This window comes from Siphateles boraxobius, unplaced genomic scaffold, assembly GCF_051911475.1.
Source record: "Siphateles boraxobius isolate OS27281-9 unplaced genomic scaffold, OSU_SipBor_1 30, whole genome shotgun sequence".
NCBI lineage: Eukaryota > Metazoa > Chordata > Actinopteri > Cypriniformes > Leuciscidae > Siphateles > Siphateles boraxobius.
Window position 1 is genome coordinate 6,427,763 of NW_027508920.1, and position 13,163 is coordinate 6,440,925.

Consider the following 13,163-nt stretch of genomic DNA (forward strand, 5'->3'; position numbering starts at 1 on the left):
CATTTGATACTATTTGACCACAACATTCTTTTAAATAGACTCGAAAATTATGTTGGCATTAGTGGAATTGCATTAGCATGGTTTAAATCATACTTATCTGACCATTATCAGTTTGTAGCAGTAAATTAAGAGATTCTTATCGATCAAAAGTTCAGTATGGCATACCATAAGGCTCAGTACTAGGACCGTTGCTGTTCACTCTGTACATGCTACCCTTAGGAGATATTATTAGGAAGCAGGGCATTAGTTTTCACTGTTATGCTGATGATACTCAGCTCTATATTTCTTCACGCCCTGACGAAACTTACCAATTCACCAAATTACCAAATTAACGGAATGCATAGCTGATATAAAAAAATTGACGACTAGTAATGTCCTACTACTTAACTCTGAAAAAACAGAGATTCTAAAAACTTCCTCACGTAATAACCTAGAATACTGTCTAACACTTGATGGCTGCTCTGTCAAGTCCTCGTCGTCGGTTAGGAACCTGGGTGTACTCTTTGATAGCAATCTTTCATTTGAAAGTCACTTGAATAGTATCTGTAAAACCGCATTTTTCCATCTAAAAAATATATCTAAATTACGTCATATGCTCTCAATGACAAATGCAGAACAATTAGTTCATGCATTCATGACATCAAGTCTAGATTATTGTAATGCTCTTATGGGTGGTTGCCCTGCACGCTTAATAAACAAACTACAGCTGGTCCAAAACGCAGCGCTAGAATCCTTACCAGAACCAGGAAGTATGACCATATTAGCCCGGTTCTGTCAAGACTGCATTGGCTCCCTATTAAACATCGTATAAATTTTAAAATCTAAGCTGATTACTTACAAAGCACTAAATGGTTTAGCTCCCCAGTACTTGAGCGAGCTCTTAACGCATTATAGTCCTTCACGTCTATTGGGATCTCAAAATTCTGGCCAGTTGATAATACCTAGGATATCAAAATCGACTGCTGGTGGTAGATCCTTTTCCTATTTAGCACCAAAACTTTTGAACAACCTAACATTGTCCGGGAAGCAGACACAGTCTGTCAGTTCAAATCTAGACTAAAAACACATCTCTTTGGCTTAGCATACACATAACACAATATAGACTTCTATTATTCAATGTGAGGCTGCATAGTTTAGATCAGCCGGAACCGGGAACACTTCCCATAAATCCTGATGTACTTTTGTACATCATAAGAAGGATGGTGTCTACGCTAATATTTGTCTCTCTGCTTATCCCGACGTTTACCGCAGTCCGCCGGATCCAGGCCGTATCTGGATCTGATGAAGGAACTGCACCTGGACACAACAACAACGCAGTCCTGAAGTGTCAACTAGTCTCTCCCTTGTGAAGGTCTCCTTCCCTTTACCTCTGTACTGATAAAACGTCCGGGATAATTCCGATTCACGTGGCTACGCGGAAGCGATAAAAAATTCTCAGAGCCACCAGGCACTGTTTTATGCAAATGAGCAGCCGGATCGCATTAAATAATTTTTTCTTAGAACGATGTCGTGTTAGCGGCCCCTAAGTTGACAACTAATGATCGTTGCGACGGAAGTCAATCAAAACTAACTTTAGCTGGACAATAACTTTATTTTAGAGCTGCTGTAAAGCCAAAACAATCTCTGTTACTTTAATTTCCTATTATCATTCTAAAGCTGCTTTGAAACAGTCCATATAGTTAAAAACGCTATATAAATGAAGGTGACTGACTGACTGAAGTCTTATCAGCATTGACATTCAGTCAATCACAGGCCAGTGCTTGATCATCACTCTTTAAAACTGTTATCATTATCGCACCTCTCCTCGCACTCCATCTTTCTCTCAGTCTGTCCGCTGTGAGCAGGGTCTAAAACAAACACTCACCAATTTACAAGAAAAAAAAAACTCCAAGGAATAGTTCAGCTAAAAAATAATAATTTTGTCATTATTTTAGCTTCAGTCACCATTCACTTTCACGGCATCTTTTTCTATTCAATCAATGAAAGTGAATGGTGTCCCACAGAAAAATAGTCTTTTTGAAGTCTTTTTAACTATGTACTTACATTATAAAACATTTAATACCAAGTACTTTATAATAACTGTTGTTTGTGAGGAATATTCCATATGTATCACAGGTACTACGGCTGGGATAAATGATTATTTTTAAAATGATTAATCTAGCGATTATTTTTTTGATGCATCGATTAATCTGTGGGTTGTGTGTGTGTACTTTAGAGGAATGAGTGCTTGCCGCCTTGCACTTCTGATAGTCTGAGGAGCCACTCGTGTTGCTACCATGGTTGCTACTACTCTCCGGCGCCGCCATCTTTGTTTTTTCATCACCTATTTTTTGCGTCGACGTCATGTCCAGCCCTAGTCGAGGAAATATATAGATAGTGATATATAATGGTGACAGAATTTTCATTCTTGGCAAAGAACACGAGGCAAAACTCAATAGAACATTCCATTGCAACAAACACGCCCAGCAGCAGCGCTACGCTTCCGCCATTTTGGGTTGAAAGCGACTCGGCAGTCCACTAGTGTTGATGTGTCGTTCGCGAACGAGCCACTCTCAAAGCCGATTCTTTGAAAAGAGCCGGACTTCCCATCACTATCCACTAGCTTTTTGCTGTCGCTATAGAAATATCAGCTGTTTTGTAATTTTTTTTTAAAGTACATTAAAGATCAAATCCAAACTGAATGATGACAACACATAATAACGTAGGCTACAATCACTAGACTTGTGATCATCAAATCCCTTTTAACAGTTTATTTCACAGACTTAGACAAGTTTTCTACTTTTTTCCCACAAAACCTTTAGTATTAGCATTACAAACACTGAATTAATACCAACATATAAAAGTAAGTAAAGGACATGCTATATCAGATAATTGGGAATGTTGGACAATATTTATATATAACAGCTTAGCTTTACAGTCAACTGTTTTTTTTGTTTGTTTTTTGCAGTAGCTACTATCTTATATTAATGACCGTTAAAACAAGACTATGTTAAACAAAAAAACACAACCACTGTCCATCATGTTCTATAAGATCATCATGTTTGTAGCATGATCCATGGGATTACCCATACAGAAATGTAATATATGTCAATAAGTAAATTACATATATAGCCTAATGTCAGTGCCCATGTATGTCTGCTGCCTATATGAGAATATTTGCAAAATTCATATAAAACACATAGACATATGTAGCCTAAGACACATATATGTACATATGCATGTAATTATGTACTTATTTCAATGCATCAGTATCACATGCATGTATGTTTACATACATTTATTAAATATGTGGGAAACAAATATGTATGTCACACATTTATACTTAATGTTGTCCATATATGCGAGAAACCAATACTATACTGTAATATATGCAGATATATGGTATCATATAGATGAACTCAAATATTTTCTTCACATGTTTGGACACATAAATGTAAATATATGTTGCAGGCATAGGATATATTGTGTTCTCAGATAAGTCAAATATATGTATAGATATATGTCATGCTATTTAAAATATAAGTACATATATGGCCATATATTACATTTTTGTATGGGTAAAACATACAAAATATATTTCAGGGCTAGTGGAGTTGGTAACTAATAATAGTAATAAATGTGTAAAGTTGCATAAAATGGAAATACTCAATAAAGCAAGAAAAAAACGACCTCAAATGTGTATTTAATGATTGGATTAACTGTTATCTGTGCTGTTGTCCAGTAACTCCACTTGGAATTTTCACCCCAAAATGGCGGCCGCGCTACCAAAGCGCCACCTAGTGGCTGTTTCCAAAAAAGCATCAGAGTTTCGCCTCTTGTTCTTCTATACTCTTTGTTTTTGGTGAGCTTGAAGCCGCCAAGATATGTGCAAATATGTGCAGGTCATTGAGTTACAATAAACATTTAGGCTTAAAATGACTATTTTACAAAATATATATCCAGTTGATTTTTGTATCATCTAAATTGTGATGTGACTTGTATTCCAAAGCAACATACTATGCATTTTGTTAGCCAAGTTTAGCAACCAAATGTGTGAATATGGAAATATTTGAATTTGTGCCACATGAGATGTACGTGTCCCCATAAATTTCGATTAAGTCATATGTCGGCTTTAATTGTTTAGACATTACTGATGTGCGTGTAAATACAGAAATGTTTTATCTTGTGGGTTTCAGTTTTTATCTATCTTCACATTCAACTTTAACACAGTTTGTACAAGTTTATTTGTGTAGTAGAGCATTTCCCCCATGCAGGTAATTCAGTATTGCCTCAAATAGGCTTGGTGTTTATAATAAATGTGTTTCGTTTTGATGAAGACAAGGTAAGAACAGCGGATCTAAATGCAGCATAAACATTTAATAAATAAAACAAAAGAACGATATCCAACAAGAGAAACAAACGAAACAGTGTTAACGCACATTCAACACTAGACAATTAACTGAGAAAACTAAGGTCAATATACAGGTGCTGGTCATATAATTAGAATATCATCAAAAAGTTTATTTATTTCAGTAATTCCATTCAAAAAGTGAAATGTGGATATTATATTCATTCATTACACACAGACATATTTCAAGTGTTCATTCCTTTTAATTTTGATAATAATAACTGACAACTAATGAAAACCCCAAAATCAGTATCTCAGAAAATTAGAATATTGTGAAAAGGTTCAATATTGAAGACACCTGGTGCCACGCTCTAATCAGCTAATTAACTCAAAACACCTGCAAAGGCCTTTAAATGGTCTCTCAGTCTAATTCTGTAGGCTACACAATCATGGGGAAGACCGCTGACTTGACAGCTGTCCAAAAGACGACCATTGACATCTTGCACAAGGAGGGCAAGACACAAAAGGTCATTGCTAAAGAGGCTGGGTGTTCACAGAGCTCTGTGTCTAAGCACATTAATAGAGAGGTGAAGGGAAGGAAAAGATGTTGTAGAAAAAAAAGTGTACAAGCAATAGGGATAACCGCACCCTGGAGAGGATTGTGAAACACCCATTCAAAAATGTGGGGGAGATTCACAAAGAGTGGACTGCAGCTGGAGTCAGTGCTTCAAGAACCACCACGCACAGACGTATGCAAGACATGGGTTTCAGCTGTCACATTCCTTGTGTCAAGCCACTCTTGAACAAGACACAGCAGACAAAAAGACAAAAAGGACTGGACTGCTGCTGAGTGGTCCAAAGTTATGTTCTCTGATGAAAGTAAATTTTGCTTTTCCTTTGGAAATCAAGGTCCCAGAGTCTGGAGGAAGAGAGGAGAGGCACAGAATCCACGTTGCTTGAAGTCCAGTGTAAAGTTTCCAGTCAGTGATGGTTTGGGGTGCCATGTCATCTGCTGGTGTTGGTCCACTGTGTTTTCTGAGGTCCAGGTCAACGCAGCCGTCTACCAGGAAGTTTTAGAGCACTTCATGCTTCCTGCTGCTGACCAACTTTATGGAGATGCAGATTTCATTTTCCAACAGGACTTGGCACCTGCACACAGTGCCAAAGCTACCAGTACCTGGTTTAAGGACCATGGTATCCCTGTTCTTAATTGGCCAGCAAACTCGCCTGACCTTAACCCTATAGAAAATCTATGGGGTATTGTGAAGAGGAAGATGCGATACACCAGACCCAACAATGCAGAAGAGCTGAAGGGCATTATCAGAGCAACCTGGGCTCTCATAACACCTGAGCAGTGCCACAGACTGATCGACTCCATGCCACGCCGCATTGCTGCAGTAATTCAGGCAAAAGGAGCCCCAACTAAGTATTGAGTGCTGTACATGCTCATAGTTTTCATGTTCATACTGACCAGCACCTGCATACACACCAGATAATGAATTGAATGAATCAGGAGGGATATAATCTATAAACCAATGAATTGCCATGACAACCAAAGAAAACAACAACAGAACGTTACAACATGTTTGTTTTCAGTGTTTATAATGTTTTACAACGTTTCCTTTTATTTACCAGCATTTTACATTATTTCCAGAAGATATAAGGAATAAGTAATATAAGGAATAATAAAAATGTGACATACACCAATGCAGTTTTTATTTTTCCTCTCAGCAATCAATTTTTACAAGGTGTGGAAACTATGGCACATTAAATCTCACAAGCCTTAAGTAAAACATAACAAATTATTTATTCAAGTCGACAATGACGAAATGAATGACGAGCATCAGAATTTGAGTCAGATTAATTTATTAAACTAAGAAAAAAAACAGCTCATAAAATTAATTTGTTGTGTTTGAATTGGCAGAAAAATACTCATTCAAAGGTTTGGATCTAATATTGTCTTAAAATGAAGCCGGATAATAATCGGAATAAGAACACGTTTTCAGTCATCTCAGCCATGCTCATTCAAATGTCAAGACATTCATGGCACAGGCCTGTGAAAGAAGCCATTAGGAGCTGCAGAAAGCTTTTAAGAGAGACGCCACAAAGGTTTCTGTCAACAGCAAAGGAGGAGCAAAGGTGAGCGGAGGTGAAGAGACGCTTGCTGCAGTAATTACAGCTGCACACCATTAAACATGCATGTAGGCAGAGAGAGAAAGAAAGGGGGAGAGAGAGAGAGAGAGAGAGACAACAACAGCAATTAGCAACTGTTGAGTCCCAGTAAAGACCCGAGCGTCTCCTCCTGTCTTGTTCAGTCAATTAACACAAGCTGATTATTGCACACACGGACACACACACACACACATGCACGTGCACACACACCAGCACCAAAAACCAGTATCCATTCCTCATGTTGCATCACATTCCTGACTGAAAAAAGGCTGCAACTGTTTTTGTTTGAAAGAGGTTAAGAGGTTACATTAGAAGTGCACGATTAATCGTTGAAAGATCGCAATCTCGATTCAAACACCCAAGCAATCTTATTCCTAAATGGCAATGATTCGGCTGTCCCTATTAAAGCTTTTACAAGTACGATTACAGCAGAACATTCAGCTCTGCTCTGCTGCTGCCCCTGAGCCAGAGAAAGCAGTTGACACGTATAGGTATGAAACAGCTATGTAGGCTATGTTATCTTGTTTAGTTGTCTATTTAGAATTGTGGGAGATTTGTGATCTTGATTTAAAAAAATTAAATGTGATTCTCAATTTATCCTGAATCAAGCAGCTCTAGGTTGTATTAGTGCTAAATAGCAATAAACAGGATAAAACGATCTACTAAAAAAGACCTTTTAATGAGCTTTACTGAATAACAGGTACAAATACATGATTTTATTTTAAATGAAAAAAAAATTTGGTTCACTTGATTTTACTCTAACTTTACCTTATAAAAACAAATAACCGTCTCGCTTTCTGATAGGGCTGTGTATTAAATTGCTCATGATACCATAAACACGTTACGATACTATATCAGCTAAAGTATCACAATACTAAATAGTATCACAATACCGTGCAGTATTGTGTTAATTCATAATTCAAATCTACAAAATTAACCAAATTTTTTACAAATACATAGATGCAAATGAAAACAGACCAGATTTTCCTCTGAATTTTGCCCCTCTTTATTAATGAGAATTAACAACTGGCTATTACCAATAAAATGAAAAAGTGTAAACAATATCAATCTTAGCACTGCAGAAGTGGCACAGAAGCTGAATCTAAAGTGACATTCATATGTATTTACTGACAGTTTAATCCTGCTCAAGGGTGGTATTAATGCATTTCACACCACAATTACAATTGCATAAATAATGTTATGAGAATAATGTTTTAAATATAAAATTCAGAATTATAGAAATATGAAATGTTGTAAAAAAAAAAAAAAAAAGAAAGAATAATAGGCCTACTTTTAAATGGGAAAACGAAAACAGCCAGTAGGTGGAGGCAAGTATTAATGATTGGGTCACTGATTCATTCAAAACGGCTGATTCATTCAAAAACAAAGCAGGCCCTGTCCCAAATGGCACCCTAAAACCTCTCGCGGACTTCCTACGAGTCTGCACTTTCGTGACGTAACGCCGTTTTGACTGTCGGGAAGAAGTCTGCTGCGGAGCTCGAATCAGTGCTGGCTTAGCAAAAGTGCGCATTGAAGGCCCATATCGACCGCAAAGGGGGCGCTCACGAGCACCGTAATGAAATCTAATGACAAATGGGACACCCTACGGTCTCATGGACTTAACGGCCACATGTATGCGACAACCATTGTATGCAATGGCTGAATCATTGACTCACCTGAATCGTTCAAAAACACAGATTTATTCAGAAACAAAACACAGCTGTGTGTTGCTCAGAGAAGCACAACAGTCCTGACTGGTTAACTATTTTAACTGGTGAAATAGAGCAAAAACATCGATTTTGTCAATGTAATTTAATATGTAAATCTAAAATGTCAGTTAAAATTTAATAATAACTTTTGGTATTTAAAATCACATTTGCAATCGTGCTGATATTCGGAAAAACAGCACTCTTGCTTGTGTCACATTGCTAAATTATATCATGTTATAAATATAAAAAACAAGAGAGGAGGTTTTTTGCCCCCATTTCCTGCAGATTGTGACTTTTGAGGACTGTATGTATATTAAAACATATAATTAATTAATAATGTTAAAAATCACATTATAATGATTGAAATGACTTATAAGAATCGAGTGCAAATGCTGCCATGATGATGAATGGAATTAAATGAATTATCACTAAGAAAAGGACAAAGCGAGAGAATAGATTTTTATATTAAGATATTATGATGTTGAAAAGTGATGTTTGAGGTGAGCTAAGTTTTGATGAATTGCACTATGTACAAAGGCATGCAACATCTCATCAAATGAACTGGAATCTGACGTCTGTTTGAACTGAAGCGTCAGAAAACACTCAATACCAAATAAGGCGCGAAATCCAAACAGCATTTACAACACAGGACACAGCAGGAAAGCAATGGCGCTCAAAAAGACTCTTGTAATGTTTTTTGCAGACAGTGTTCAAAGAAAAGTTTTAAATAGTGTTACTGCCGCAAATACAACATTACTTACGGTAACAATACTACAACCATTTTAAAGCTTTATTATTGCGATAGTACCGTAGGACTGGTACACTGGAATTGCAGTTTTAAACTTTTATTTTTTTATCAATATATTTCAGAATTGAATGCGTAATTGTACATTTATAATCAATATATCGCTGGCTTCATCAGCCATCTTGGATTTATTTTTTCACAGAGCTTAGTGCAGTGTATTATGGTATTTGCCTTCTCCACCATTCTGCTTAGAATTTTTGCCAAAATGAGGCATGGAATGAGGCAGCCTTCATGTCAGGAGTGTGATGTCTATGATACCTATATAAGCAGTTCAGGAGTTCAGTAACGCATGTGGTCATCACTGATCAGCTACTCATCTGCTGCCGTTTCTCCCATGGTGACACAGTGTTAAGGACCATGGTATCAGTGTGAATAATTCAGCAGGACTGCAGGCACATGTGCAGCGAGATCCATCCCACCCCACCATCACCCCCTTTACCGATTTCGCCTCTTTTATTCAATCCGGGACACGCTCATCCATCGAACATCATCATCCTCCTCCTCCTCGTTCTACAGTTCTTGTGAGTGTGGATCTGTCATACATGCATTCATATTTGATATGTCTTTACAGCATTAGTGCTAAAGTACTGCACCAAATATTCAGACATCAGGTCTCTCTCAAGTAGGTTTTATTGGTGCCTTTTCTTTCAACAGAAACACACACAAACACACAAACACACACACACACACACACACACACACACACACACACACACACACACACACACACACACACACACACACACACACACGGGCCTCTTATTGAAACACATCTGAGTCAAACTGGTGTGCTTTATGAGATGCTAATGATATTCAAATGTATTCAGTGCAATGCGTCTGTGCAAGCTGCTCTCAAAGGAAGCCCTGCCCATGTATGGCCGAGAGGTTCCAACACTTCCTGTCACGCTCGGAATGCCACTGAAATGAACAGATTTCACACTGCAGAGAGAGTGTGTCGGTGTGATTAATGTGCATCTCTTCTCTCTGAGGGTTCGTCTATTAACCCACCTCTGCCTCACACGGACCACATACATACACACACACACACACACGCACGCACACGCACGCACACACACGCGCACAAACGCGCACACACACACACGCGCGCGCACACACACACACACACACACACACACACACACACACACACACACACACACACACACACACACACACACACACACACACACACACACACACACACACACTTCAGGCTGCATTAGAACAGCATCAGCAGTTAATTAAACAGCCCATTTCACACCTGGTGTGAGAGCAGAACTATATGCTACCAAGTCCATATGCTATCCCATACACACACACAATTGTTTTGTGGTCCGCTCACATGGTTCATTCCATGAAACAGCAGATATCACGACTGTTCTCATCTCAATGAGATAGAAGCCTGAATCAAAGCACTCTACAATAGGCAGCAACTCACACGTCACACAAACAGTGCACAAGAGACCCAACTCACAATTGATTCCAGTAGAGTTTTGAAATGAGACACAATACTATAATGAAGCATAAAAATACATAGCACAAACAAAGAGAAATTTTAATATTGTGTCATAACATTCTCTATGAAATATTCTATTATAAATATATACAGTATATATCCAAACCTGTATGGCATTTTGTCTTCTGTGTAACAAAATAACAACTCAGGCCAGCAGCCATATCACCCTGTAGCCCAAGACTGGTTGCCCACTGAAGCTAAGCAGGGTTGAGCCTGGTCAGTACCTGGATGGGAGACCTCCTGAGAAAACCAGGTTGCTGCTGGTAGAGATGTTAGTGAGGCCAGCAGGGGGTACTCACCCTAACGTGGGTCCTAACGCCCCAGTACGCTCATTTGCACATCTGTTTTAATTCTTTGGCTGCCCTGTCGCTTTTCAGAGCGACCTTCACAATTCACGCTTCCTAATTCGTCCCACCGAGAGCAGAGACTACATTACCCATACACCCTTGGTTTTACAAGTGAAAAGAGCATGCATCGCTTTTACCGCTGTCAGTAGCTACATTTACATGGACACAATCGGAATGAAATCAATACGATTGATGAATCTGAACAAGGTGTTTACATGAATGATAAATAAAGTAATCGGGTTGATGTGCGCGTTTATATGTCACAAGTTTCAAATCGGATCTGATTTTTTTACATGCACAAACTGCACGAATATACAGAGTTTCCCGCTGTTCGCGCATTAATATTCCCCTCTATTGGTTCTTTATTTGTTGTTAACAGCAGACGTAATATTAATTCATCTCTGGTCATAATTTAGAGCATATTAACCGTTTTGCCGTGCTGATCACGAAGTAAAAATGGCCCTCCCCGCGGCCAAAACCAGGCGTCTGTGGATGAGAATCCACAACTAGGACTGGTGGGACGTTGTCCTGCTTCACTTCACATACGCGCGAGTAAAATGAGAATTTTAGAATGACTGGAAGCTTATTAATATGACACTTTATTCAACAGGAAAAACAGCTCGTTCCGCGCGTTATACTCATTATGTTTATTTAACGTCATTGCACATGTGCAGTCCTTTCAGTTTCGGTTTTCAATCAAGTGTTTACATGTTCTCTCGATCGGATTACATAAGGGATAAACCACCCCTTTCAATCCGATCGAAATGTCATTCGGATCGAGCTCAATCGGATCGATTAAGGTGTTTACATGAGGGTTTTTTAGTCCGATCGAGCCGTCAATCCGATTATAAGTGTCCATGTGTCAACTCAACGTGGTCTGGAGAGGGTGTGTGAAACGGGTAAAGAAATGAATGAACCATAGCAAGACTCATGTTTATGTTCTACTGTTCTATGGTTATTATGTTATTATGTTTTATAATTTATTTTATGTAGCCTACATTTTGTTCAAAATGTTTTCAATACACTTTTGCACATTTTATTTATGTTCAGTAGCTCTTTCTACCTCAAGGAAATCCACAATTAAATTATTTTTATAAGGTCGTCTGTTGACTGTAAATATATATATATATATATATATATATATATATATATATATATATATATATATAAACCCTTCAATATAGTTGTTGTTACCTCAGGCGAGGAGGGGAGTCAGCAAAAAAAAAATAAATAAATAAAATAATAATAGAGTACCGGCACCTCTTTTGGGCCACTTAAAGCCCAAACCGGCATCCTGGCCAAATTTGCCCATTGGCCCCTGTCCATCATGGCCTCCTAATCATCCCCATACATACTGATTGGCTTGATCACTCGGTCTCCTCTCCACCAATAAGCTGGTGTGTGGTGGGTATTCTGGCGCAATATGGCTGCCGTCACATCACCCAGGTGGATGCTGCACATTGGTGGTGGTTGAGGAGATTCCCCTTTTATGTATAGCGCTTTGAGTGCCGAGAAAAGCGTTAAATAAATGTAACAAATTATTATTATTAGTATTTTGACAAGTTTTTTTGTAAGGTGGGGGGGGGGGGTCAAATGTTGTTCGCAAATGCTGTTGTTACACAAAAGAAAGAAATGCATACAGGTTTGTAACAACAGGTAATTGATGACAAAATTACATTTTAGGGGTGAGCTTCCTTTAAGAAGATATTTGACCACCCCTAATAGAAAACCCCTTTCTATTAAAAAAAATAATAAGAAGTTTAATTAAACTAGCCTGTTCTCTATTATTTTCAGGATTGAAAGAATTACATTTCAACTCAATATTTATCTTGCTTTGTCCACCATCTTCACTGGATGTTTTCGCTGAGTCGGTCACATTCATTATAGGACTGCGGCTGCCCAATTCTCAGGCAATATCCAAATGGATTGCCCTATCTGAAGCATACTTGTGATGCTTCTTACCTTTCGGAACAGCCTTCACATCAAGAGCGCCCCTATGATGCCTTCTACCAGTTTGTGGAACAGAGCCACATTTACTTTCAGAGTGTGACTGTGCTTGTGTGTGTGTATGCAGCCTGTTTCTCCAGATGGAGGGCTACAAAAAACAGGGCACCTCCTACCCCCCAGGGCCAGGCCTGCCGCTCTCTCCTCTCAACCACAACTAGAGACTCACTCCTCCCCTATACATCCGTGTCTCTGTCTCTTATGGATAAAGGATGAGCCCTTTCCAAGTCCACAAGGAGCAGCTAATTAATCACACACACCTGCTGTGAGAGACACAGACAGA

The 13,163-nt window shown here is 38.5% G+C and overlaps 1 protein-coding gene and 1 pseudogene across 5 annotated transcripts in view; one reads left to right on the forward strand and one right to left on the reverse strand.

Annotated features, from left to right (window-relative positions):
* gse1b (Gse1 coiled-coil protein b) overlaps nt 1-13,163 on the reverse strand; it is a 391,870-nt gene that overhangs the window by 45,628 nt on the left and 333,079 nt on the right. The gene's annotated exons all lie outside the window — the stretch shown is intronic.
* LOC143757468 (5S ribosomal RNA) lies at nt 10,679-10,795 on the forward strand (annotated as a pseudogene).